Source organism: Spermophilus citellus (assembly GCF_964194105.1).
Source record: "Spermophilus citellus genome assembly, chromosome: 9".
NCBI lineage: Eukaryota > Metazoa > Chordata > Mammalia > Rodentia > Sciuridae > Spermophilus > Spermophilus citellus.
The window spans coordinates 123,868,963-123,896,049 of NC_138191.1; the positions used below are offsets into that span (position 1 = coordinate 123,868,963).

Consider the following 27,087-nt stretch of genomic DNA (forward strand, 5'->3'; position numbering starts at 1 on the left):
GAACTTATTCATGTCTTCATGTTATTCATATTTTTCTTCATATATTTCAAATTTTCCCTGTAATAAATATGCACTATTTTTATAAGCAGAAAACTTAAACAGAGAAACCCAAGTAGATCTGCCTGGCTTCAAAGCTACTGGCATTTTCAATATACCATTCACTGACTAAACATTTAAGCTCAGTAAAATAAGACATACTCTGCTAGAAGGTAATTTGCATTAAGAGTAGAACGGGGTTCAAACCTGAGTCCATGCACTGGGAAGGGGGAAAGGAGTGCACACTCTCTTGGATGTCATGTTGTCCGACTGCACAATTTCTCAGGAGAGGGCCCACGGCTTTCATGAGCAGCAGCCTGGCTTAATGGCTCAAAGACAGAGCTGAGCCAGACTTTGCAGTATGGATTGTGAATGTGCAATTACAACTTATATGATCTCAGGCAACGACCTAACCTCTATGGGGCTCAGGTTCCCCATTTACAAAATAGGGACAACCACTGTGTTGTGAGAAGATGAAATGGTTAACCCATCTAATGCACTGGCACTATCTTCCAGGGACACAGTGTGAGCTCATTAGATCAATTAGCAGTAGTCCCCATCATTACCACCACCACCTCACAACCAGACTCTCAAGGAGGGAGAGACATGGAGATGCCAACGACCACTCAGAAGGCTGTTTTCCAAATCTCCAAACTGGCAGCTGGCATCCAATTCTTGATGACCCTGGAACAACCATTCTACTCCACTAATTTCTTTTTCCAGATTTTCTAATGAAACTCTTCTTTTGAGGCATTCTATAAGATGCAGTGAGGCAAAATATTCAGCCTAACCAACTGCTTCTATCCTCCTATCTTCTGACTGATTCATAGAAACAAGCGATTTTTCAAGACCACTGCAGCAGAAGGAGGCTCTGGGAGACTCGGGCGCCTTCCCGGGCACACTGCTCTGACCCAGCACTCACCCAAGATGACTTCACAGCCCCGACTGCAAAACCCCTGTGCGACTCATTCATCTACTGAGTGACTAGGGATCGGGACTGCACTGTACTCAATGCCAACTCTCCATCCTGCGGTCAAGAGTCTCGCCAAGCAATCCAAGCAATCACCACTTCAATGCTTTCAAATCCAACCTCAGGTGTACAAAAGGCCCCTGGCTTTGTCACTGGCACTGACAGGCATTTTGCTGACCTGAAAACGTGGATGATTTCTGAGTTTTCATAACTTGATTAGCAGCATATACTTTTCTCAGCAGGAAATAAATCTGGACCACACATTAACAAAGTCCCAAATTCTAAATTCAAAGATACAGGGTCCTGGCACCTAAGAATATCACAGCGGGGCACTGTGAGGCCAGGGCTGTGTGCTGGACAGTAAAGGTCTGGAGCCCAGGGTGTGAAGCCCAGCTGTGCCTCTCAGACTGCCTGTAGGACCTTAGGCAGGCTAAGCTGCTTAACTCTCTGGGGCCTCATTTCCTCTTATGTAAAATAGACATAATATTAGTCCTTATCTTACAAGGCATTTGTAAGAATAAGCGAGTCCATGTAAGTGAGTCAGTCAACATGAAGACTGTTGCTAGCTATTACTATGTATCATAACTTACCGCCTTTGGAAAAGAGAAAAAACACACCTACCAAACACCTGTTTTTATCACTCTGCTCCATGACTTTAAGTTCCATGTGTATCTTCCATATAGGTCAACTATGACATGATCATTTTTAAAAAAGCAAAGACTTCACAGACAACCACACTAGCTTCATACAAGTGATCTGGGAGGAAAGTCAGCTGGGAAAGAGGGAGCGAGTGGAGAGTGAGGACTCCATGACATGAGTGCTGGGCTACAACCTGAGAGACGTCTCACAAAACCTAAAATACGCAGGCAATTCAGAGGGACAAAGAACTGAGAAGACCTGGCCTAATTCCCACATTTCATAGCTAAGAAAAAGTGCTTTAAGATCTTCCAGGTCACTAACGACACAGAGACTCTATTACGTAAGTCTTAAATACGCAGTCATACCTGTAAGGGACTGATTCCAGGACCCCTCTTTGGGTACCAAAATCTGAGGATACTCAAGTCTCCTATATACTTACTGGTGCTGGGGACTGAACCCAGGGCTGAGCACCTGGACACTGCCACTGAGCCACACTCCTAAGCCCCAACTCCCTTATTTATTAAATGCATAATAAAAATTTGTCCCTGTGTCCATGTAAGGATTGGGGGGACCCCTATGGAGAGCAAAATATTAAGATGCTCAAGACTCTTATGTGAAATAGTGCAGAATATGCATATAACCTAGGCACATCTTTCCATATATCTTAAATCATCTCTAGACAATTAATTAATTAAAGTATCTTATACAATAAAATGCTTAGTGACAAAAACAAAAAAAATGTACATGTTCAGTATTTTTTTTCCAAATATTTTTGATACGAGGCTAGTTGAATACACAAATGAGGAACTCCACAGGTATGGACAGGCAATTGTAATTTTGGGAGAGTGGCGGGGAGCGGGGGGGGGGGGGGGGTAACTGGATTGAACCCAGGGGTGCTTTCCCATGGAGCTATGTCCCAGTCCTTTTTAATTTGGAGACAGGGTCTCCCTAAGTTGCTGAGGCTGACCTTAAACTTGCAATTCTCCTGCCTCAGTCTCCCAAGTTGCTGGGATTATAAGCATGTACCACCCAATTGCATATTCTAAGTGGAAAGCAAAAGGAAGACAACTTGGAAAGAGGAAGAAGAAAAACAGTTTGGGAGGTTAAGATAGTGACCAGACAATAACAATAGCCACTAATATATCAGCTTTTGGTATCTCCGAGGCTTGGTGGCAAGCGTATTATGTATTTTTGCAAAACCTGTGAGACAGTTACTATTATTAACCCCACTTTCCACTGAGGAAATGAAGGCCTAGAGAGATGAAATGAGTTACCCAAATCACAAAGCCATTGAGTGGCAGAGTCGGTGAATGAACCCACACTGTCTGATCCCAGAGCAGGAGCTTGTGCCACTAATTCCTATTGCCCAAGCTTGAGAATGTAAAATGCACTGAAGCCCTAAATCCCAAATCTTTCTCCTACTAAAAATTTTGGATAACTTTCTCTGGTCAGAGGCATTGCAAAGATACATGATCAACAAAGTGTTTTTTTTTTTTTTAATTAGTGCACATTGATTATGCAGAATAATGGGTTTTATTGTGGCAAGCTTGTCCAGGAGGATAACATACTTTGATCATAGCACCCTTCTGACCCCTCCAGTCCCCCTCCTCTTCCCTAACAGTCTCCCTCTACTCTCATGTGTCTCCCTACCCCTAAATTCCATGAGAGGAAATACATGCAAAGTGGTTTTATTTTATTTTTTATTTTTTAAAGAGAGAGTGAGAGAGAGAGAGAGAGAGAATTTTTAATGTTTATTTTTTAGTTTTCGGAGGACACAACATCTTTGTTTGTATGTGGTGCTGAGGATTCAACCTGGGCCGCACGCATGCCAGGCGAGCGCGCTCCACTTGAGCCACATCCCCAGCCCGCAAAGTGGTTTTAAACACGAGCAGAGGCTGGGTACAGCTCAGTGGAAGCTCGGCACTGCAGACATCAACGCGACATAAAGCAGGGAGACCAAGGAGGAGGCCACTTCTCCTGGGCTTTGTCGGGCGCTGCTGCAGTTCGGGTCTTAAGTGCCCCCGAAGGCCCAGCTGTTGAAGGCTTGTTTCTCAAAGTGATGCTCCTGCCAGGTGGCAGGCCTCTAGGGAGGGCCTCCGTTCACAGGGGGCAACAATGGGACTCCTGTCCCTTCTTTTTGCTTCCACCACGAGGTGACTGGACCTGCTCCTCCACACACTCAACCATGATGTGTGGCCTCGCCTCAGGCCCCAAAGCAATAAAGCTGGACTGAAACCTCCAAAACTGTGAGCTAAAATTAACCTTTTCTGCTTATAAGTTGCTTTATCTCCGGTATTTGTTACAGGGATGGAGTGCTAACCCAGACACCAGGCACACCACCTTGTCCCCCACCTTGTCCAAGGCTATAAAGCTGGTGACAGTGCAGCTAAGGATGTGGTAGTCCATGAGACCTGGTGGCCAGAGCCCGGTCTGCTGTGCTTGCAGTGCACAGGGCATCTCCTGCATCCAGAGGACCTCTGCTGCACTCAGCCAAATATCCTTCCCCGAGGCTTGACACTACCAAGAGAGCATTCCGATTCATCTCTGCTCCCAGCCCAGGTGAAAGGCACAGGCCATTTTTCACCCAAATCCTGCTTTTCTGACACCTTTGTAATAGGTACCAGAAGCCTGGAAGAGACTCTGGCCCCTTCCTGCAACACTAACCTGGCACAGCACTCGGCCACTCAGCCTGGAAGCCCTCTGTGCACATGTCACAGAGGATCTTCGTTCTCCTCTCCTCCTAGTGCTGAGAGCTCTTCTTTTGTCTTAAGAAGTGGGAATGACTTTCATCTCTAGCTTTCCCTCACCCGTCACCAGGGAGTGTAACAAGAGAGTTATCTTAAGGAACTAACAATGAAAAGAAAAATGCAAAAGAGGGTCTCTATTGCCTTTAACGCTGGGAAAGAGCCTGTGGGATTCCATAGTATTTGCTTAAAAATGTTCAAAGAAAGACATGGAAAATTTCATCCTTAACATTTTACTGCCCAAGAATAAAACCCCAGAACTCTGGGGGCCAATTATTCTGCTGTCTTGGACTTTGACCTTCAGAAGTCTCCCTCTGGTTTTCACCTGACGGAACTGAGGGCAGCTGACAGCAGAGTGCCAGTAGAACGAACAGCTTGTGACCAGGGTGGTCACATTTAATGACTGCCAGGCCTTCAGAACACGTCCAAAGTTACAGCGCCAGGCCAAACCCACAGGCTAAACGAGCAGCAAGCTTCACTGTCGTCTAATTTAGATGCATTAGTTTCTGCTACATGCACATGGTGCCAGGAGCTGGGTACTCCAACAGGGGCAGCGCTTTGAGAATCAACCAATACTGGACGCACTGATAAAACCAGAGAAAGACAGCGAGCACAGGAGGGGCCAGGACAGCAGGGGAGGTGCAGGGAGTGGCTGCGACTGAACAGGACCTGGGACCACGCTGCCGCTGGTGTGCACAGCGGCTCTCTGCTGCTGCCTTGGCTTCTGCTCCTCCCAGGCCAACTGGCGCTTAAATGGTCTCAATAAGGAGTTGTAAAGCCTTACTATTTTATAAAATTGGATTCTAAACCTGATCTTAGCTTTATAACTTTGAATACTTAACCTTTTACAACATGTTTCCTGGAGTGTAAAAAGAGGTTAACAAGTACATTGGAGCTCATCATGCTATCCTTAATTTAATATGCTTGAAATTATTCTTAATTTTTTCAAATGGGGGCTGGGAGCACAGTCCAGTGGTAGAGCGCTTGCCTAGCATGAGCACAGCCCTAGGTCAACTATAACACTTATTTTTTTAAACAGGGAGAGTGGTATCTACTACTTACCTGCTGTGGTAATTACATGATTATGGAAAACACCTAAGTACAGTGCCCAGCACTTTGTATGCGTTCAATAAATGGTAACTTTTATTATCAACATGATATTTCTGGGATGGGATAAAGAGAAGGAAAAAATACTCGGAACCAGCAAATTAATGACCGCAGACTTAGGAATACCTGATGTCTATACAACAGGGGCCACCCTTCCAAATAAGGGTCCCAAGGACCTGTCACCTTCCCCTTCCCCTTACTGCTGTGCTCATCCATCCAAGAGATATGCCCTGACAGTGGACTATGCGGGACACAGTGCTGAGTGCAAAGAACAGGAAACAGGACAAAGACGCAATAGGGACCACGCAGCACGGACCACGTAGCAGGATGGGCTCTGGGCCAGTCAATGACCATCTAAAGTCGATGTCAGACGCTGGAGTATGTGAGCATATAAAACTTCTCTGAGAAGTTCTGGAGGGATGTAAGACTTTTATGTGGCAATAGAACAATGTATACAAGTCTAGTATACAACAAACTACAAATACGTTTGCAACTTATACCATGGATATCCCTTATCTTATAAAAAGAGAAAACAAATTTCAAATATACTGAAATATTATTTCTTATCTGACAGATTGACAAAACACCAAAACTGACAGCATACTGAGTAAGAAGTAAAGAAGTGGGGTCAAGTATAAAATAAAAACTGTAAATATACCTTTTTAAAAATATTTTGGAATAATGCAAATGGTCACAAAGTTTAAAACAAAATTAGGTTTTTTTCTTACTAGTGATGCTCAATGTTTAAAACATTTGACTGCCCCTGTTGCCAAGCTGGTGATATGAGTAAAGGGAAAATAATTATGTCAAGTGACTTCTTCTCCTATAACATTTGTACTTTTTTATACTTATTTTTATTTTTTGAGACACAGTCTCTATGTTGCCTCAAACTCCTGGGCTCAAATGATCCTCCGGCCTCAGCCTGCTGGGTAGCTGGGACCACAGGCCACACCACCACCTCTGGCATTCATGGAGTAGACACTCAAGACAAAAGGAACCTCCTAGGAAACTGAAACAATGTTCAGTAACATAGTGGTCAGTGTGGAGAATGGCCTTGCTGCTGTCCTGGCTAATAACATGACCACAGATGTCCAGGAGGGGGGCAGCCTTGAAGGCCCTAAACGTGGTCCACTCGTCTGAGAAAGGACGAAGCTCTGTGGCCACTGTTTCCAGCTCTGCTCACTAGAAGCGGGAGAGGAAGGGGAGAGAAAGGGGAGAGGAAGGGGAACCAAGGCCTGAGGACTGGAGAGCTGGGGAGCAGCTGCCAGGCCAAGAAGCTGCAGGACTGGAGGGCAGGCAGCCACCCAGGAGTCTGAAGCAAGGGGCAACGTGTTCAGATCTCTGCTTCATTGGGATCACTGGCCACAGGTACCAGACAATGCAAGAGGAACAAAGAGAACCACTGCCAGTCAGAAGGCCGCTTCTGCTACCCAGGACCAGAGACCACAGGAGCTTCGGCCAGAGAAGGAGAAAGTGGAGGAGAAAGCAACAGGCCTGGGGCCCAACGGGATGTGTCACTTCTTGGTAGGGAGAAAGAGGATCCCGAAGAACAGAGCAGCATGGGTTCCTTCCTTTGGCAACTAGGAGGTGCGTCCGTTGAGACCAGGAAGGGAGGAGGAGGACAGAGGGAAGAGTCACTGCTACCAAAGCCCCAACACCATCTTCTGGAGCTAGTGGGAGCAGGTGCCAAAGGAGTTAGGAAAGGTGACCCACCAGTCAGGCTGCCATCCTAGGAAGCAGAGAAACAGAGGCCAGCGTAAAGGCTTAGATCACCAAGTGTACGAGCACTGGGATCGGACACTGCTCACTCTCACTATATCTTTAAAAACAGAAAAGAGAAAAATGCTATTTCAATATTTGAAGCCTCAAAAGCTATCATTTACAATTATAAATCTTTGCTTCTAATCTCCCTCATCTTTCCCAGGCCCTTCCCTTCATAGAGCACCCTCTATTGTTTGGTCTGTCTCAGACACAACTCTGGTTCCTGGTGTATAGGTCACTCAAACAAATGCTTCAAATGTAAGACAACTTATGTTTCAATATAAACAACTATGGGACTGGGGATATGGCTCAAGCGGTAGCGTGCTCGCCTGGCATGCGTGCGGCCTGGGTTGGATCCTCAGCACCACATACCAACAAAGATGTTGTGTCCGCCGATGACTAAAAAATAAATATTAAAAAAAAAAGATTCTCTTAGGGCATTATGTAAAATTGTGGATGTGTAACCGACGTGATTCTGCAATCTGCATTTGGGGTAAAATTGGGGGTTCATAACCCACTTCAGTCTAATGTATGAAATATGATATGTCAAGAGCTTTGTAATGTTGTGAACAACCAATAAAAAAAAATAAATAAAAAAAAAGATTCTCTCTCTCTCTCTCTCTCTCTAAAAAAAAATATATATATATATATATATATAAACAACTAATTTTTAAACACTATATGGGCCAAACTCCGGCCTACAGTTTTCTCTTGCGGTCCCATTAGATAAAGATATGCCAAAAATAAAAATTTCCCTTTCTTTAATTTCCCTTTGGGCACTAATAAAACCAAAATTAGGGCTGGGGTATAGCTCAGTGGTAGAGCGTGTGCTTAGCATGCATGAGGCCCTGGGTTCCATAGCCAACACGCGCGCGCACACACACACAAAAATCCAGAAACTATATCTGTGAATTGACTTTTTCAGAGGTTCTAGTATTAAGTTCTGAGACAAGATTGCTCTCAAAATAGAAGCTCTTTCCTTTCACACACGCAGAGAGGACTCTCGTGGTCAAATGCAGGAAACATCCTTTCTTGACTCTTTCTTCCTTGAATCTGTCCCCTCCTCCTCCTCTTTTCCTTTTAACCCAACTTTTCTAAATCTGAGGACTGACCCCCAGGGCAGGAAGCTGACGTCTAGACACAGAGCATGAGGCTTATGCTGCCTCATTCGTTCTCTTGCCCATCGCAAGAAACAAATATGTAACTAACTGGACCTTCCATTCCACAGCATCTATCTATTCAAAACATCGTGCTGTACATGTTAAAAACCACACAATGCTACTTGTAAATTTAAAATATAAAAATAAGAAAAACTTAGGGCCAGGGACACAGCTTAATGGTGTGTGCTCAGCATGAACAAGGCCCTGGCTCTGACCTCTAGCACTGAAAATACATCAATTTTAAGAACAAATATGCTACCTGCTAGCAAGGCTGCGGAGATAGCGCCCCACACCTCACTAAGTTCCCGTAAGGTGTTGACAAACAGTCATCATCAAAGCGTCACTGAAGCATGCCATGGGTAGACATCTGTATTAAACATTCGATTATGCTTGACCCCTTCACACAGGAAAGAAAGCCTGAAAAGATACTTTCAAAATTCTGAAGGCAAGGTCACAGAGCAGTGGAGAGTCATAGGTTTCATGACTTCAGTCTGGGGGTGTTACCTGTGATCTTCCATTATTGCTCCACACCCTTTGAGGAGGGTCCAGGACCCCTCTAAAATCTGATTGAAGTGATGGGCTCTCTTTCCAGAAGAATGACATTCACACAAATTTATAGGCATTGTTCAAAGGATTTGTGGGTCCCCTGGTATGCAACCATTTACCCCAAATTACCAATCCCTGGCTTATATGGCTCAGCTGTAATATATTTACTCTATGTAAGGGAATGGGGCTTTGGCATTAGGATGGTGGGATGTGGAGTGAAGCAACACGGGGGGTAGGAGGGAGCCAGCTTTCTCTCCTTGCCCGTCTCCTGAGGGCCGCCAGAGTCCCACAATTACATGCTCTCTGCAAATGAAATACTGTACCCTTTGTGTGACTGGAAAGTGACAATCTCATCTCTGAATTTAAACGCCCTTAGTATTTAATTCTTTCCTCTGTGTGATTAGTACTTTGCTTTTGCACATTATCAAGACGATGGCTTCAGAAGGCAGGCTAACGGAGATCCGGAAACCCACACGTCCCAATTCAATTTCCTTGTGGAAATCAAAGAGCTCACTCTCTTGAGGAGTTGAAAGAGGCTGAGGGGTCACCGCCTTCCCCCAGGGTGCTGGTGTAGGCAGCGCTCGGAAGGGTAATGTAAATACTCAGTATGAGGCAACAGGGCAGACCAATTTGTTTTTCAATCTATTTTATTTCAGTTCAAAACATCATTGCAGACAGACAGTCCAAGAAAACAAGTCACACTTTGGTTACACTCAGTCTTCCTCAATCTCCAAAAGCAGCTGAGTGTTGCCAAAATGCGGCTTGTTTTACTGGGCTGCTGTCTGCACTGATGCTTTGAAGTGAAATAAAATAGATTGAAAAACAAATTGGTCTGCCCTGGTTCTTCCTGCAGTTTCGTATTACCCTTCAAAGCCACATTTCCACCCACTCTTCACTGGAACCCAACAGACCCAAATCACAGAGCGAGGCTGCCGCACTCAGACGTGAAGGGCCCACCCAAACCTGAAACAGCAATTTCACTCAGGGCTGTTGCTTAACACTGCATTAACAGGCCCCTCTGTCCATCAGTTCCCTGCTCCATTTGCTGGGTGGGAGTATATCTTTTGGTGACATGTGCAACATGGTTACTGGACACGGTTTAAAGCAAAACTTGACACCGCTGTTCTGTACAGCTCCCTTATTATGGCCTCAAATTGCTTATGTTGATGAGCTCAAAGACCCTATTGAAGCCAGATTTAAAGTCAGGTAGTCAGTGTAGTTAGGTAAATCGGGTCTAATACCGAGTGAAATCTAAAATGGAGGCCATGCTGGAAATGACTCAGGAAAAACACAGGACAATGGAATGTTAATGGAGCCCAGGAAACAGCCCCCAACAGATTTGAAGATAGCCCTTCACAAAGAAGTGTTAATAAACAGCCCCCAGCAAACTTAAAGATACCCCATCCCAAAGAAGTGATAAAGAAGTCCTTCCTGCCTGGCCCACCGGTGTCCCAACCCCTCCCACCTACATTCCATCACCAAAACTATAAGAAGGGGAAACAACCGCACTTCCGCGGATTCCACCTTTTGGGTCCCCTTCTTCCTCCGGGAGAAGTCTTTTCTGCTGTCCTTTAATAAACTTCTACTTTCTACTCTGACCTTGCCTCGGCGTGCTTCTTTGATGTTATTCTTCAACATCGGGGGAAGCAAGGACTCGTCACCGGTCAACAGCGGTATCATATTGGAGGTCCCATACCGAGATCTACACCGGGGTAAGTGCATGCACCCCATGTCTGTTTGAGGTGCATCTTTTTCTCTCTTTCTTTCTGGAGGATAAGGTGGGCACCCGACGGCTACTTAAACGCAATTAGTGCAGCCGCCACTCTACAAGACTCGGGTGAGAGGTTTCTCGGCCTCAGCAGCTCTCAATCACCTGTTCGGTACAGAGCAGGCATGTTGGGTTCTGTCAAAGCCGCTTCCAACTTTTCTGTCTGGGCCCGGAGAGCAATTGGTGTGAGTACACAGTGTCCCTAATCCCGATCTGCCTCGGATGCGTGGAGGTGGAAGAAGGAGTTTGGAACAACTGCGGAATTCCGGTCTGGGCTACTCTCAGACGTTTCCAAAGGTTCCTTTCTCTTGAGCCCCCTTCCGACAGCCCTCAGGGGTATCTAGGGTGATCGGTAGATGAATGGCACTGAGGGAAAGCCCCAATCACATTTGCCTCCGTGTGGGCTACGCGCAACACTCCCAACTCCGCATCCATTCCTCCTGGATGCTTCCCTTCCTTCGCAAGTCAGAAATGTTAGCAATTCAGGTTGCAGGACTGAGAAAGGCATGAGATAATTAGTAAAATCTGCCCAGGTTCCCTAAGATGCATAGGTAACTTTCAATAGTCTGTTTTACCGCCCCAATGTTTAAAATGTTCTGTGTTCCTTAAGCTACTAGAGAGGCATTTTTTGAATCAACTCCTTAATCTTATCAACTCTAAGGTAATCTGCTACCTTACAACCAGTAGATATCCCTTAACACTCAGGCGGCTCCTTTAGTCTACAGAGCAAAGACAACAAAAGAGCACAGGATTCTCTTTTGCAATGTGTTTTTAGTGGTCAGGAGGAAAGCAGTAAGGCCCTTAAGTCTGAATCCTCCCAGGGTCTCTGGCACAGGGCAAACTGAGACCCTAGCAATTTGCTAAAGGGGACCAGAAACCCCTTGGCAAAAGCAAGGTGAGAAACGGGTTTTCTGGACCGTTTAGGAAGCTCAAACTTAGGGAGACGTCCCTAATGAGAACAGTTTTCTCTGGCGCAGCGTGGGCACCTAAGTCCTGTTTTCTTCTCACTCAGACGGGAGCTTCTCTCTCTCCAATACGCCAGGTGCACCACTAGCCTGCGTATTGAAAAATTGGGATAGATTTGAACCTCAGATGCTCAAAAAAAAGCGCCTCATTTTCTTGGCCTGGCCTCAAATATGAGAAACCTGGCCACCAGAGGGAAATATCAATTTTAATGCAATTTTACAGTTTGATAAAATTTACAAAAAAGGAAATGATGTGAGGTGCCGTATGTTCAGATTTTCTTTGCTCTAAGGGAAAATCCTAAATTATGCCAACAGTGTAAAGTAGACTTAGCTATGATATCTGCCATGAAGAGAGAAAATCTTGGACTCACTGAGGAAAAAGAATCAAGAGAAAAATTTGGGCCGATCAAAGTACATACCCCCTTCCCCCTTCAAGACCTAAGGCAGATAAAAACTGACTCTACTGGAAAGTCAGGAGATTTGCCAGATTGCCTAGGATTGGATCTATCCAAAGGAGCTAATCTTGCAAGTGAAAGGGAAACTGAAGAATTCCCAGCAGCTGCCAGAGCCATTTTCGCTTTGGGGAAATTTCCTCATAATTTCCTTCACTGTAAGGATTACTCCACATAAATGCAGTAAAGTCAGTCACACTGAGACCCTTGATTTTACACCTATAGTTGCCCTTATGTGAGAACATCTGGTCCACTCATGGGGAAATCTAAGGTGCCACTGATAGGAGTCATAATTAAATGGAAGTTCAAAACCTGGAGAGATTTTTTCTTATCTGGTCTATTTTAAAGGTTATTATAGATTGTTTCTTGGAGATAATCTAGGCTAAATGTGTGTCTAAAAGATGTTTCATTGTAACATCTGGTATCTAAATGAGTTTGAAGCATTGCGTAATCTTGCAGTTAAAAGTTAGGGTTAGTTAATTGTTTAGTTTGTGATTTCAGATAATTCATGCCAGAAAACTTAAATACTTAGGATAGAAAATTAAAAGAACTATACTTCTAAGTTGGCAAGTAACTCCCAATCATTCAGTTTTATTTTTTCATCAATTTTTGAACTGGGTAGCCTAAGGAGATTTCACTAGGTATACAGTGCATTGATTTAGACAAGGATAGTAAATTATGATTTGGTATGTTTCTCTCAGTGTGTAAGATTTAGGAAAAAGTGTTGAATTAAAACGTTGGTCTGGCTTATTAAAATGACATTAATTAGCAACAGTCTTGGGAATTTTCAAAGCTTAATTTTAGATATACATGGTAGTGTGTGGATTTTTTCCAGGTGATTTAATGTAACTTAATACTACTTTAGGAACTTCAGAACAAAGAAAGTAGCTTAATGATCCTGAAGGAACTTCTTCTGATGGTGGCTTTTTATTATCAAGAAAGATCCTATTTTCAGTTTTGTGTGAGCAAGTTTTTCTAGTGTAGGAAGATATAAAGATGTGAAATCTTGTAAACTGTATCTTAAACTTTTACCATATTTTCAACTTCCAAACCTGAAAATTGTGACTTATGGTTAAAATGCCTTAGACATGAAGTTTCTGCTCAAAATTCCAGTTTTCCCAGTTCCTTCCAGACCTCAGCCAGGACTTAAATTGATATGCAAATAAAAGAAGCCTGGAGCACTCAGTAGGAGACAGATCTGAGGCCCAAGGAAAAAAAAAGTAAAGGTGTCTTACCTGAACTCAAACTAGATTAAACCAAAGAGTAAATTGTATGGCATTTACTAATTACTGGCCAGTCAATTTTTCTAGGACTTTTGCCTTTTCTTAGATTCTATGTTTTTTTTTGAGCTCATGATTTTTATTCTACAGACAAGCTAATGTTTTTCTGATAAGTTCTATTTTTGATCAACTGGAGTTTTTTAAACATTGCAATGAGATTTCACCTGAGAAAGTTGCAAGGCCTTTTGTGTTATGTGTTACACTTGTGTTACATGTTGTATGTACATATGTCTGTGTGTATGTCCATATGTCATGCAGTGATATGACAATTGACAGATGAGGAGCGCTCATGAAAAATTAAAAATGGATCCAAATATCTTTGATTCACGTGATTCAAATGGCTCAATTTAAATTGGGTAAACAGATGAAAGTAAAGATGTATTTAAAATTAAGCTTATAAGTTTTCTAGGTGTTCAAAAAGGCCCTAATAAAATGTTGATGTCTATGAAATAATCTGCTTAAATTCAAAAATTTACAAGTATTGTTTCAATGTGAAGAAAAGGAGGTTAACAGATAAAAAGAGAAACTAAAAGGTTCTAGATTTCTGGATAAGAGTCTATATGATGAAGTAATTAAGAGGGTTTAAATAAATGATATAAAGAAGGTCTATGTAAGTTTTTGAGCAAGTAATCTTAAAGACATTAAACAGCTGATTAAACAAGTGAGAATTGTGCTGTTATTTCTTTAAAAGCTAAACTTGGTTAATATAAAAACATCAATGTAATTGGTGCCATTAATGTGTTCATATCTTCCAGGTATACAAGTCTGTAAGGTAGAAGCTTTAGAAAGAGCATTATATCAAGCTGGTATTCTAAAAGTGTATGGTAATTTTAGGCTTAAAAGAAAAACATGTTGGAAATTTATTTATATCACTTGTGTTCTATAACTGTACTTATTATCAATAAGTTATGTAAAGTTCCATGTTACTTTTTACACTGAGATACAATTTAAATGTATTTTTAAGTTAATGAGAGCCTAATCTATGTAAAGGTTTTATTGCAAAACACAAAAGTACTTTGCTACTTTCCAACAAGAGGTTAGAAGCTTCCAGCCTTCCTTTAATTCATGTTTTAGATGTGATATTATGTTGTGTTAGCTAATATTCATGTGAACTTAAGCAACAATTTATGTAGGCTTTGTAAAATGATGTTTAAAAAAAAAACAAAGATCAGCTTCAGAACTATAGTATTTAAGATTTATAAAGGGCCCCGCCTTACTTGAGATAAGGCTCTATGTCCCATATCATGTGAAAGTGACTATGAAAGAAGTAGGCTAGATTTCAGTACACTTAAAGTTGTGTCCAAAAGTTGGTTTTTGTCACGATTGCCAGGATCTCAAACAGGGGATATACTCCACCAAAATTCAAGGTAGCTATTATATAAACTAAATGTTTTTACTCTTGATAATTTTATCTTGTAGTTTTCTTATGATTTAAGATTGCCTGTTAATGTTTTGCAGAGGTACTGATTTAAGAACACACAACCTGGGTTAATTTAAGACAAGAAGTTATCACCTACAGGATAGAGAGATAGACATTAAAGCTCAGTGCTCTTAATATAAGGCTGTTAACTTATTTTGCTGGATGTTTAAGATTAAATTTTAAAATTAAAAATTTGGCTCTTGCCCTCTGAGTCAGTCTGAATCAGGGAATAGGGACTTCTTCAAAGGGCTCTGCAACTCTAGGCCACATAACCTCCTGATCAGGGAGATTAATGAGACCAGTGGAGGACAGGAAGCCAGTCAGTGCATTTGCTGTGAAGAGGAGGGTCATCAACAAGGGAGACATCCCTGATGCTTCTGAGGGAAGCCACATGGTCAAGCAAGGCCTGGACCCATCCTAGCGCAAATGGCACTAGCAGAACTGAGAAGCTGCTGTGAAGTTCCCGAGGACTCCCACCCAGAGTAACTCAGCTGACTGTTAACAATAGATTGAAACAAAAGTCAGTTTGACTTGCTTCATCTTAAACACTTAGCAAAGACAGTCAAAGCCAAACACAGCTATTCCTGGACATTTTAATAATAATGATAGTTAAATGTAACTTCCATAAATAAGTAAACTAGAGGCTACAAAGGAGATTCTCAGACAGGAATGCCTGATAACTATCAAAAGGAACTGTCAGAGTAGTTTTTAGTTTAAGGCCCACAGATATTTCTAACCAACGCAGGTAGGCTTGGTGTTTGCTAGTATGAGCATCCAGCCCTAGGTAACAGAATTAAAGATTTCTATTAGACACAGGTCATACTAGTAAAAGGATTTTGCAGGATCAGATGGCATTAAATTATTAGACTATATCTTAAAGGAAAAGACATCTGTAACCCTAAATGTTGTGTTGACATCCCTGACATTTCTGGCAATGTGGCAAATATCCTTAAAGATTTACATGCTCAGATAGAAGCCATGTCCTCAGCAACCTTGTCATGGAGACAATATCTTAGCTCCTGGTTCTTGGTACTTCCTGGTGGAAAACATTGTTAGTCTTTGTCTTTGCCATCATACTCATTGGCATATTCCTGTGCTGTGGGACAATATGGTTCCAGTACTAATGAATTCTTGTTTCTCTTATAGACCACCCATCACTCAGATGGCCCTCCAGCCTATTACTTCTCAATTGGACTTCTATCATGGACCACTCAATAGACCCGATTTTTAAAAGGGGACTCCAAACTGCTTGCCCCAACATCGCCCCTTTTGTCAGCCTGAAGAAGCCAGAAAGATCTTCTTCGCCCCCTTTCCTTACAGCAGTAAGGAGTTCCCAAATTAGAGGGGGAAATGAAGCCAGATTTAAAGTCAGGTAGTCAGTGTAGTTAGGTAAATCGGGTCTAATACCGAGTGAAATCTAAAATGGAGGCCATGCTGGAAATGACTCAGGAAAAACACAGGACAATGGAATGTTAATGGAGCCCAGGAAACAGCCCCCAACAGATTTGAAGATAGCCCTTCACAAAGAAGTGTTAATAAACAGCCCCCAGCAAACTTAAAGATACCCCATCCCAAAGAAGTGATAAAGAAGTCCTTCCTGCCTGGCCCACCGGTGTCCCAACCCCTCCCACCTACATTCCATCACCAAAACTATAAGAAGGGGAAACAACCGCACTTCCGCGGATTCCACCTTTTGGGTCCCCTTCTTCCTCCGGGAGAAGTCTTTTCTGCTGTCCTTTAATAAACTTCTACTTTCTACTCTGACCTTGCCTCGGCGTGCTTCTTTGATGTTATTCTTCAACATCGGGGGAAGCAAGGACTCGTCACCGGTCAACAGCGGTATCACTATTTTCACTTATTTAAAAAGCTTGCAACTTCTTTCCAAGCATTCACTACTCTGTCTTAAAGTATACAACATCATTTTTACAACATTATTTTAGAGGAAATTCACAATTATTTGCAAATAAATTTTGAAGTCACACCATCTAGAAGAGGCCTGATACTTTTCTGAATCCTTAAGAAAATGCAGATGTTGGGGCTGAGGGTGTTGGTGTGCTTATTAGCATCAGAGGCCCCAGGTGAGGTCCCTGGCACCCAAAAAAAAAAAAAAAAGAAATGCGGACACCTCTAACAGAGGAACACAAATGGCTTCCAGCTTAAACACTAAAATCCTGAAAACCATGTAATTTGGTTTAAAAATTAAACCCCACTTGAAAAATTCTTTCCTAAACACAAAGAAAAAAACAAGATCTGGGGCTGGGGCTGGGGCTGGGGCTGGGGCTCAGCGGTTGCGCACTTGCCTGGCATGTGTGAGGCCCTGGGTTCGATTCCAGCACCACATATGAATAAATAAAATAAAGGTCCATCAACAACTGAAAATATATTTAAAAAAAAAAAAAAAAAGATCTGTCCTGCTCCCCCTGAACATAGGAAAACACCCGCCCCTGCCACATTTGCCTGTAACACATTTTTCTGGATTTTTGTTTTTATTTAGTACTTCAAATGAAGTTTCATTTGAGGTCAAATTTGATTAGTTTTCTCTAACTGGAATTCAGGAATATGTTTAACAATAAAAAGAAAACCCCAAACTTATTCCGATATCTTCTCCTTTAATGAGCACATCCGCATTGCAGGCAGCTCACCCAGGGGAAGCTGGACTGGCACCAGGGACCAAGCACAGCACTGTTGACCACAGCACAATCACTCGCCCTCGGGTCTCTGCCACCCCAAGTTCCTGCCTACCTTCTGGTCTTTGAGCTTGCTGAAAAGTTCCTCCCCTGGCTCCTCCCCCTTTTCCCTTCTTGCCAGGCTAGCTTAAACTCCCTTTTTGAAGAGGGGTCTTCCCTGGGCTGGGGTGTGGCTCACAGGCAGAGTGCCTAGGATTTGCAGAGGCCCTAATGTCAATCCCCAGCATTCCAAATAAAGGAGTCTTCCCTGACCACTCAAGGTGAAGCGGGGTCTTGCAGGTAAGCATTTTGTTTTGATTCCCTCAATTTTGAATAACATATTTGTGCACTGTCCTGACACTAGGTTTCAGTATCTGGGCCTCTGGGACTGCTCACCCCAGTGATCACAGGGCCTACCACAGTGGTGCCTGATACACAGCAAGCACTCAAATATTTGCTTAGTGAATGACCTGGATTTGTTTATTTAATATCTACCTGGAAACACCAGGTTGTGGGTACTGGCTAGCAACTGAGGGTATAAAAGGTGAGGTATGGTCTCTGCCCTTTGAGACCTCCCAAGCCAACAGGAAAGACAACAGATGAAACAATGTAGTATGATGAAGGTTTAGCTTCAGCTTCCAATTTCCTGGAAATCTTGGAAATCTCTCCTCTGTGAGCCTGTTTCCTCATCTGTAAAATGGGAATAATTACACTACCTGTGTCATTGTGTTGGTGTGAAGAGTAAGTGACAGTCCATATAAAGAAAGAACTCTGTCCTAGTACCTGGCACAAAGGAATCACTGAATAAACATTAACTACGAATTGTTATGCTATGACGACTGTGTTTGAAATTATCTTTGTATACAGTATATCACCTGTCCAAGCCCCTGAAGAATTTAAATTCCACGGAAGGGCAGAGATCTTGTCTTGTAAACTATTATATTTTCAGGGATTTGGCATAAAGTAGGTGCTCATGGAAAACCAACCAGCTAACCTATGCATTCAGGCAAGCATGGATGTTCCAAACCAGTTAAATCAATGATGAAAAGCTAGATGTGGGAACTAGTGCCATAGAAGGTGTCTAAATTGGAAGGAAGAAGGGAACTTAAGTCTGATGATTCAAACCAAGTTCAGATATATTTAACTTTAAGAGTGTTTAAATCTCTATAATTCACACCAAACTTTGCATACAATTCCAGGGAAGAACCACACTCCCAGCTTGAGAAAACTTGAGAGAATAATGTGTGAAGCAATGTGATCTTGGCCACAGGGCAGGGGGTTCCCAGGAATGGGATCCACTTGCCAGCCCTAAAACGTAGCACACTTTTAAATAGCTTAATTGCTCCTACTTCTTCTCTTTTGCAAAATGGAATCAAAGCATTGCCGCCCAGCACAACAAAGCTATGTATAAATACAAATAAAGCAAGCACCTAGCTTACTGGAAGCACTGGGTGGAGATGGTATTACTGCTCTGTGAAGTAGGAAAAACAACTCCTACTTTGCATAATCAATAAGACCAGAAGGGGTAATGGAAACCAGAGCGTGCGTCACCTACAGGGCTCCAGGTGCATGGCCCGGTTGTTGTAAGTCAAGTTTCCCACTTGGTGAGAAAGGGCTTGAGGAATCACTGACAGACAACTCTGACCCAATCTGCTTGCCTCTAGGACGGGAGTCGGCACACGCAAGGGGACAGCGAGAAATATTTTTGGCCTTGTGGACCTTCCCATCAAAGGCTTGCAGTGGCCACACGACTGTGCAACTACTCACCTCTGCCCTCGCAGCAGGGAAGCAGCCACGGAGCAGACCTACAGCCAACAGGGATGCGCTCCCGTCAAACTCCCGTCAAACTTCGCTTACGGACACTCAAGTTTGATTTCACATAACTTACATCCTCTTTTTTCCCCCAAACACTCAAAAACTTAAAAATCATTCTCGCTCCGGGCAAACACACTGGGAGGGGAAGAGAAGGGGGTCAGGTTTGGCCTTGGGCCTGGGGGAGGCAGTGAGGCTGCGGAGCCAGGGCAGGAGGGCAAGCCCAGCTCCCGGGCCCAGCGCCCCGACCCGCTCCCCGCCGCAGGCCGCGGCTGAGCCCCGGGGTGGGCCACCCCCCCCTCGGGGACGCGACCAAGGACAGCCCCGCGGAGTGGCCACGCGGAAGGGTCCCTCGGCGCCCCTCACTGAAGGCGCCTTTCGGGCCTAGGCTCGAAAAGGGGTCTCCATGCTGAGTCCCAGCCCCGTTTCTATGGTTACCTGTTCAGCACCGATTCAAACTGCCGTTCTTTATTGACAGCGCCATAGAGGACACGAACACTCCTGCCCGAAGGGAACAATAAAGCTTTCGCCATTCAACAGCGCCGGAGACGCCAGAAGGCGGCCATCTTGAGGCCGGCGCGGAAAGATAGGAGCCGGGAGGGGCGGTGTCTCCGTCCCGCCGCACCAGTCACGTGCCGGGGGCGGGTCTCGCGAGAGGCGGGGCCTGCGTCACGCGATCGCTCTCCACGAAGGCGGGCCCTGGGGCCAGCTCTGCTCCTGTTGGGAGGCTAGCTGCTCCTTCCTTTCGCCACACCTTCCCGTGAAAGTTCTACAGGAGTTTTACTGCCCCTTGCTGGAGCAGTGTTAAGTGAGGAGCTTGTTCCAAAGAATGGCCCTGAAATAGACACAAAAAGTTTCCTTCCATTTTTTTTTTTTTTTCCAAAACAACACGTTCACGTTCAAGGCCGAACTGTGACCTGGGCCGCGTCCCCAGACGAATTCTCATTGGTGGAAAGGCTTAGTGCCGCTCGGATGCGATAGGCTAGCAAGCCTAGGGTCGACCAATCGTGGTGTTCTGCAGGCATTTTGGTCCCGCCTCTCCCTCCCAGTCTCAGGATACAGGCGCTGGGGGGCCAAGTGCCTGTAGTACCTGTAGCCTGTCTTCCTTCCTTCCTTCCTTCCGAACCTCCTCCCCTCCCCTCCCTTCTTTTTTCTTTCTTTCTTTTTTTTTTTTTTTGGTACCGGGGATTGAACTCAGGGCGCTCAACCACTGAGCCACACCCCCAGCCCTATTTTGTATTTTGTTCAGAGACAGGGTCTCACCAAGTTGCTTAGCGCCTCGCAGTTGCTTTGAACTTGCCATCTTTGCTTTTCTTTTGTGTATTTTCCCTCTCACGAACTTCCTCACACCCTCCCTGTACGTACCCCACCGAAGCTCCCCCTCCCGACACCAGCAGTGAAGTCGCTTTCAGACATTACGGACAAATTAAAGTCCCATTGGCGCTGGGGGATGAACGCCGTCACTGCACCGCACTCGGGTCTTTCTCCGTTCAGTCAGATGTCCAGATTCATTCTTACAGCTGTGACATCCACGGTGTCAATCTTCAGTCGTTTTGAGAGCTGTGACTGTCAGGCTGACTCTCACTTCATCACCGTTTTTCATCACGAGTTCGGTCTACTGGACAGAGGCGTCACTTGGAGCGTTGCTGTCATCCGGGTCCATCATAGTTACTGTCACTGTCTGATATGCAACTACTGGCAATGACCGTAAACTTCAAACAGTTCTGTTGCATATAGCTGTGTGTGCCCAGCTGTTACCCTTTCGGTTGTTTTCACTGTCATTGTCACTCAGCTTCATTCACTGCCTCGTAAGTCAAGCCAATTTTGCACAGTTGTCCTTGTTACTGCCTAGTTGGTCACTTTCGTTATTATACTCACACATCACTGTCACATTCGGGGTCATGTTTACCGCAGATGACATTCAGTCACTTTTATAGTCACTGGAACTCTGCCCACTGCTGTTGGTCTTCCAGTCCCCCATTTCCACCAAGCCCTCATTCTCCCTTATTGAAAGTCTGCAGTGTAGAGCTGCTAGATTTAACAAACCAACTCCTAAATTAGTGCTTGGCACATAGAAGGTGCTCCAGATATATTTGTTGAATTAGTGGCTTAAAAAAAATCAATGGTACCAATGTGCTGTATGTAAATATGGATGGCTTGAGGCTCAAGAGTCTCAAACAATAGGAGTAAGTATTAAACTCCTCAATTTTACATGGTTCTGCATCTTACAAGGATTAAAAGAATAAAGCACAAGAAAAGTAGCCACATGTACACACAATTCCTGGAACTATGGTTACAAAGAATAGGAATTGGGGGGGGGGGGCTGTTGCGCTGTGCTGGGATCAACTCAGGGCCTTGAGCATATTAGGTAAGGCTCCACTACAGAGCTATATTCTCAGCCCCAAGAATAGGATTCTTTTTTTTTAAGAGAGAGTGAGAGAGGATAGAGAGAGAGAGAGAGAGAGAGTTTTTAATATTTATTTTTTAGTTCTCGGCGGACACAACATCTTTTGTTGGTATGTGGTGCTGAGGATCGAACCCGGGCCGCACGCATGCCAGGCGAGCATGCTACCGCTTGAGCCACATCCCCAGCCCAAGAATAGGATTCTTAACGGTTGTTTTTTCTTATTATTTTAAAAGAATATATGTTTATTTTAGAACATTTAGAAAACGTGGGAGATAATCTTTCCTTCAGAGGGGTTGTTTTAGACTGAACAATGCCGTCAACCAGCACAGCCCACACATTCACAGTCAATGGTCATTGGCTGTAAATTCCCCATAACCTTTACTTGAGATTTGGCATTACAGGTTGAGCATCATGAATCTGAAAATCCCAAATCTAGAATGTCCTAATTAGGAATCTTTTTGAACACAAACACAACACCACAAGTGGGAAATTCCATACCCAATTTCATGTGACAGGTCGCAGTCAAAATGCAGGCTCACTAAAAATATTGTATAAGATTACCTTGGATCTGTGTATGCAAGGTGTGTATGAAGCATTAGTGAATTTTCTATTTGGAAATCTCATTATGTATATGCAAATATTCCAAAATCCAAAATACTTCTGGTCCCAATCATTTCAATCAGGGGATACTCAATCTATATTAGACATTCCCATGGGACTGACTTATCTCCAGTTCATGAAGAGTAGCATAGGTGGGCCAGGGGGTAGTTCAGGTGTGAGACACCTGCCCAGCATGCCAGCTCCAGCCTCCAAAAACAACACACATAACACTGAAGCAAACAAGGAAAAAGAAAATCAAGAAGGCTATTTGACTAGGCATGGGAGTGCAGGCCTGTGGACCCAGTTACTTGAGAGGATGAGGCAAGAGGATGGTTTGAGCCCAGGAGAGTTCAAGATCAATCTAGGCAACACAGCAAGACCCTATTTCAAAAGGAGCAGCAGAGGGTCATGCAGAGCAATAGCCCTGATCTCTGGTCACTATACCATGAAAGAATAAGAAAATGATGTATGGGCCTTAAATGATGTCATTTCAGAAGAACCTTCACAGCTTTGGAAAAATAGCATGCTTCCCAGTTGCCAGAAAGACCCAAAACTTAGCCTTGAGAGAAAGATATTTGAGGACTTTTCAACTTTTTTTTCCCTACCTTAAACAGAAAATGTTCTGAGGCCACTGTCCCACATAAGATGGCCAAGGTGGCTGCAGTTGAACACCAACCGTGGGGCTGAGCATGTAGTTCAGTGGTGGAGCAACTCATGTTTAGTGTGCACAAGGCCCTCAGCTCGATGCCCAGCACGAAAAACAAAACAAAGCAAAAAACTACCAACTGTTTCCAGAGTGACTACTACGTGCCAAGGACACTGAGCTCCTGTTTCCTACTGTAGTGGAACATAGCCCAGCGACCACCCTTTCTCCCGCTACGAAGAGCAATCATTGTTTATCTATCTCCCTCTTGCTCTCGGCCAGGTAGCAAGCCAAGCTCTTTATCTAGCTTATCTCATTAATTCCCAGTAACCACTCAACGAAGCAGGTCACACTTAACCAAAGAGGTAACCAATTCAGAGAAGGGAAATAATGTGCTCAAAGAAACATCACTGCTCAATGGTGGCATCAGGGTTTAACCCAGGAGACCTGACTCAGAGCCTTCGCCACTTTCAACCCAAAATACAGACTTTGGGTTTTTACAAAATGAATGTGTTCTTTGTAAGGAATTCAAGGATCATGGGAAAATACAAAGAGAGCAAAACCAGAATCGTTGTACATCCTACCACTTAGCAGTAACCTATCATTATAGATGAGCATTTCTCCATCTCTGGGCAGATTTATGTAAGTAGGTGGATGGAGAGATAATCATGATAATAATGACATGACGACTTCCATCCAGGAAGCACTATGTGCTGAACTCTCTTCTAAGCGCTTTTCATGAACTAACACATTTAATTTACTTGAAGAGAGAGATGGATAGGCATAATTTTATTAAAATGAGCTCATTTAACATATTCAGGGTTCACATCAGCAGTCAACCACCTGCTGATGTTTTTCACCAAATCTGGTTCCTTCCTTAATTTTTCTGGCTCTTCTCCGCCTTCCAATCAAATTCTAAGCCCAGAGTTCTTGGGCTGCAAAAACTGAGTCTTTAAATAGCACCCTCTGCACAGCTGCTGCCCAGTCCAATGTCCCCGCTGGTCCCCAAGGCAGTGGTGTTATTTGTGGAAGCGAAGTTTGCTACAGACTTGACATATGCTTTTTATTTGTTGGAGTGGTGTCTGGCCCTTGGCATTCTCCTTCCTGGCTTTCTAAGTGTTAGAATTTCACTATCTTTTTCTGCAGTCCAGGTCTTTAGATCTGGCCCAGTGGATAGCAGCCAGTCTCAGATGAGGATGTTGGAATTTGCCAAATGACTCAGAAAGGTCAGCCACCTGCTCATCCATCCAAGGATGACAAAAGACAAGGAGGCAGGCGGTGGCTTTCTCCAGGGGCGCTGCCCAGGCTTCCAGGTCCGGAACATTCCTGCGACCCGCACCACTGATGCGTTGTGAATGAATTCCTTGCCCATTTGCCCCCAAGACAAAAAGCACTCTCACATTTAGAATGCTGGAATCAGACTCCCGCTGAGATGGCTCCCAGGCCTTTCATGTTCAGCAGATCTAAACCAAAGTGATGATCTTCCAGCTACCCTGGCGCTTCTCCCCTGGGCTCTTTGGCTCAGAGAGGCCACCCCAGCTCTCCACCTGCTCAGGTCAGACACTGGGGAGTTGTCCTGGACACTTCTCTCTCTAGCCCTCAACTGTTTGCCAAGTCTTGTTGATTTTACCTCTGATATACTCTGTCCATTTCCGTGGCCAAAGTCCAAATGACTTTTACCTCCCCACTACCATAATATCCTCCTCCTGTAGCTTCTTTTGCAAGGATGTTGTACTTTGTCAAATGTGAATAATGTGCTGATAAATGGTTTTTATTTTTATTTATTTATTCACAATCCTGGGGGTCAAACTCAGAGTGCTCTACTACTAAGCTACATCCTCAACTCTTCTTATTTTTTATTTTGAGATAGCCTAGATTGCCTAGGCTGGCCTCAAACTTACAACCCTCTAGTCTCAGCCTCCAGAGTTGCTGGGATTACAATTGTGTACAACTGTACCTGGCAGTAATATGTTTTTAATTTCAATTTCCACTTGTTCGTTGCTGGTATATAGAAAAAGCAATTGCCTTTCTAATATTAACCTTGTATTCTGAAACCTTGCTATAACAGCCTATTAATATTAAGCCCAAGAGGGTGTGGGGTTTTTTTGTTTTGTTTTGTTAATTCCTTCTGAATTTCTGTGCATATGTTCATGTCATCAGAGAACTAACAGTTTTATATCTTACTTCCCAAACTATATGCTCCACTCTGTTTTTCTTGTCTCATTGCATTTGATAAGACTCCCTCCCAGTACAATGCCCACAAGCAACAGTGAAAAGAAATATCTTTTCTTTGTTCCTGATCTTAGTACAAAAGCTACACATTTCTTGCCACTAAGTGTGGTATTAGCTACAGGTTTTGTTTTGCTTTGCTTCACAGATGTTCTTTAACATGTTGCACAAGTCCCCCCTCTATTTCTAGCTTGCTGAGGGTTTTATCATGAATGGCTATTGGGTTTTGTCAAATGGTCTTTCTGCATCTATTGATTTCATGTGTTGTTTATTCTTTGGGCTGTTGCTGATTTTCAAAGGCTGAACCAGACTCGTGCCCCTGGATAAATCCCATGCCTACACGTATGCATACATAGGACAGATACGGACCTCGACAGAATGTCTATTTTTTCTCAAGTGAGTTTTGGCAGATTGTGCTGCCCAAGGAATGAGATCATTTCATCTAGACAATCATGTTTTGGGCAGTAGAAGAGTTCATAACATTCCTTTATTATCCTTTAATGACCATGGGTCTGTAGTGATGTCCCTCTTTCATTTCTGACATTGATCATTTGTGTCCTCTCTCCTTATCTTAGTTAGCTTGGGTACATGGTTATTATTTTTATTCATCTTAGGTTTCTTTTGGTTTCATTGATTTTTCTCCTTTGACTTCCTATTTTCAATTTCATGGACTTCTGGTCTGACTTTTTATTATTTAATTTCTTCTTCTTTTTGTAGTTTCCTAAGGTGGAACCTTAGATTATTGATTTTTAGATTTTTTCTTTTATAATATGCATTTCCTTCTATATAAATTTCCCTCTAAACACAGCTTTCACTGTAGCCCACAAATTTTTGATAAGTTATGTTCTTATCTTCATTAAGTTCAAAATATTTTAAAATTTCTCTAGAGATCTGTTTTTTGACTCCTGTGTTGTGTAGAAGTGTGCCCTTCACTTCCACAAGTATTTTAGAATTTTGCAGCTATGTTTATGTTATTGGTTTCTAGTTCCATTCCACCGTGGTCTCAGGGCATGTTACCGAGGCTTGACCTGGCCACCTACCACCTCCAGAGCACAATTAGAGAGGTGGGTCGAGGTGAAGAAGGAAAGGAACTTGATCACTGTGGCCGTACCAGGAAGACGGCAGGTCTAGCCAGGGACCTCCTAGAAAACTGTCTTTGGGGTACGGAGAAGAACTCTAGGGTTATGTAGGGCAAGGACAAAGCCCGGGGCCAAAGGTTTCCATAGTCAGGAGGGTCATGTCTCAGGTCTGGCTCTGTGGGGTCCTGCTGCCACCAGGCAAATGGCTATTGCTCCAGGGGACAATTTGGATCCCCCAATGAGGGATCTGCCAGGAAGGATCACTGTTCTTGGAACTTGAATAAACTGAGGAGAAATGACTCAGAGAAGGAACATACCAGAATTGCAAAGTGGAGTCAGTCAGGTCCCTGATTGGGTTGTCCTTTAAATCCCGATGCTCTTTATCGGTGCACTATAGTTGTACAGAAAGACGGTGAATCCCCAGTTTTAAAGGAGCCGCTATTATAGTTCCGCCTTGTTTTTGCTCATTCCTCAGATCTGAGGGGCTTTGAGTGGTGACCATTCTGCCCCTTCCTGCCGAGTGGGGGCCTAGATCTGGACCAGAGGAATGAAGCTGGCACTCGCTGGGAAACCCAGGAAGGGGACAAAGCTGGGTCTTTAAACCACGGCTGAGGCATGTACAGGGAAAAGAGCCACATGCCTGAGACTCAAAGTAGAAGTGCCATCATAGACCACGAAGCAGATGGTCTTAAGTGACTCCACCGTCCACGGACTTCTGGGAAAAAACATATTTGGGATCCATGAAGAGAGTCTTTTCCTTGTCCCTCCTTAATAGAGGGCTCTTGTCGAAGCTGTGTCCTGCC

General features: G+C 43.8%; 1 protein-coding gene across 3 annotated transcripts in view; it reads right to left on the bottom strand.

Moving 5' to 3' along the window:
• ZBTB40 (zinc finger and BTB domain containing 40) overlaps positions 1-20,780 on the bottom strand; it is an 81,716-nt gene extending 60,936 nt beyond the window's left edge. The window contains exons 1-2 of one of the 3 annotated variants that reach the window (XM_081307305.1): positions 20,746-20,780; positions 19,765-20,161 (exon numbers count right to left, since the gene is read on the bottom strand). The gene's annotated coding sequence lies outside the window, so the exon portion shown is untranslated. The other 2 variants (XM_081307302.1, XM_081307303.1) reach the window with 2 other exon arrangements.
• Positions 20,781-27,087: the final 6,307 nt, after the last annotated feature.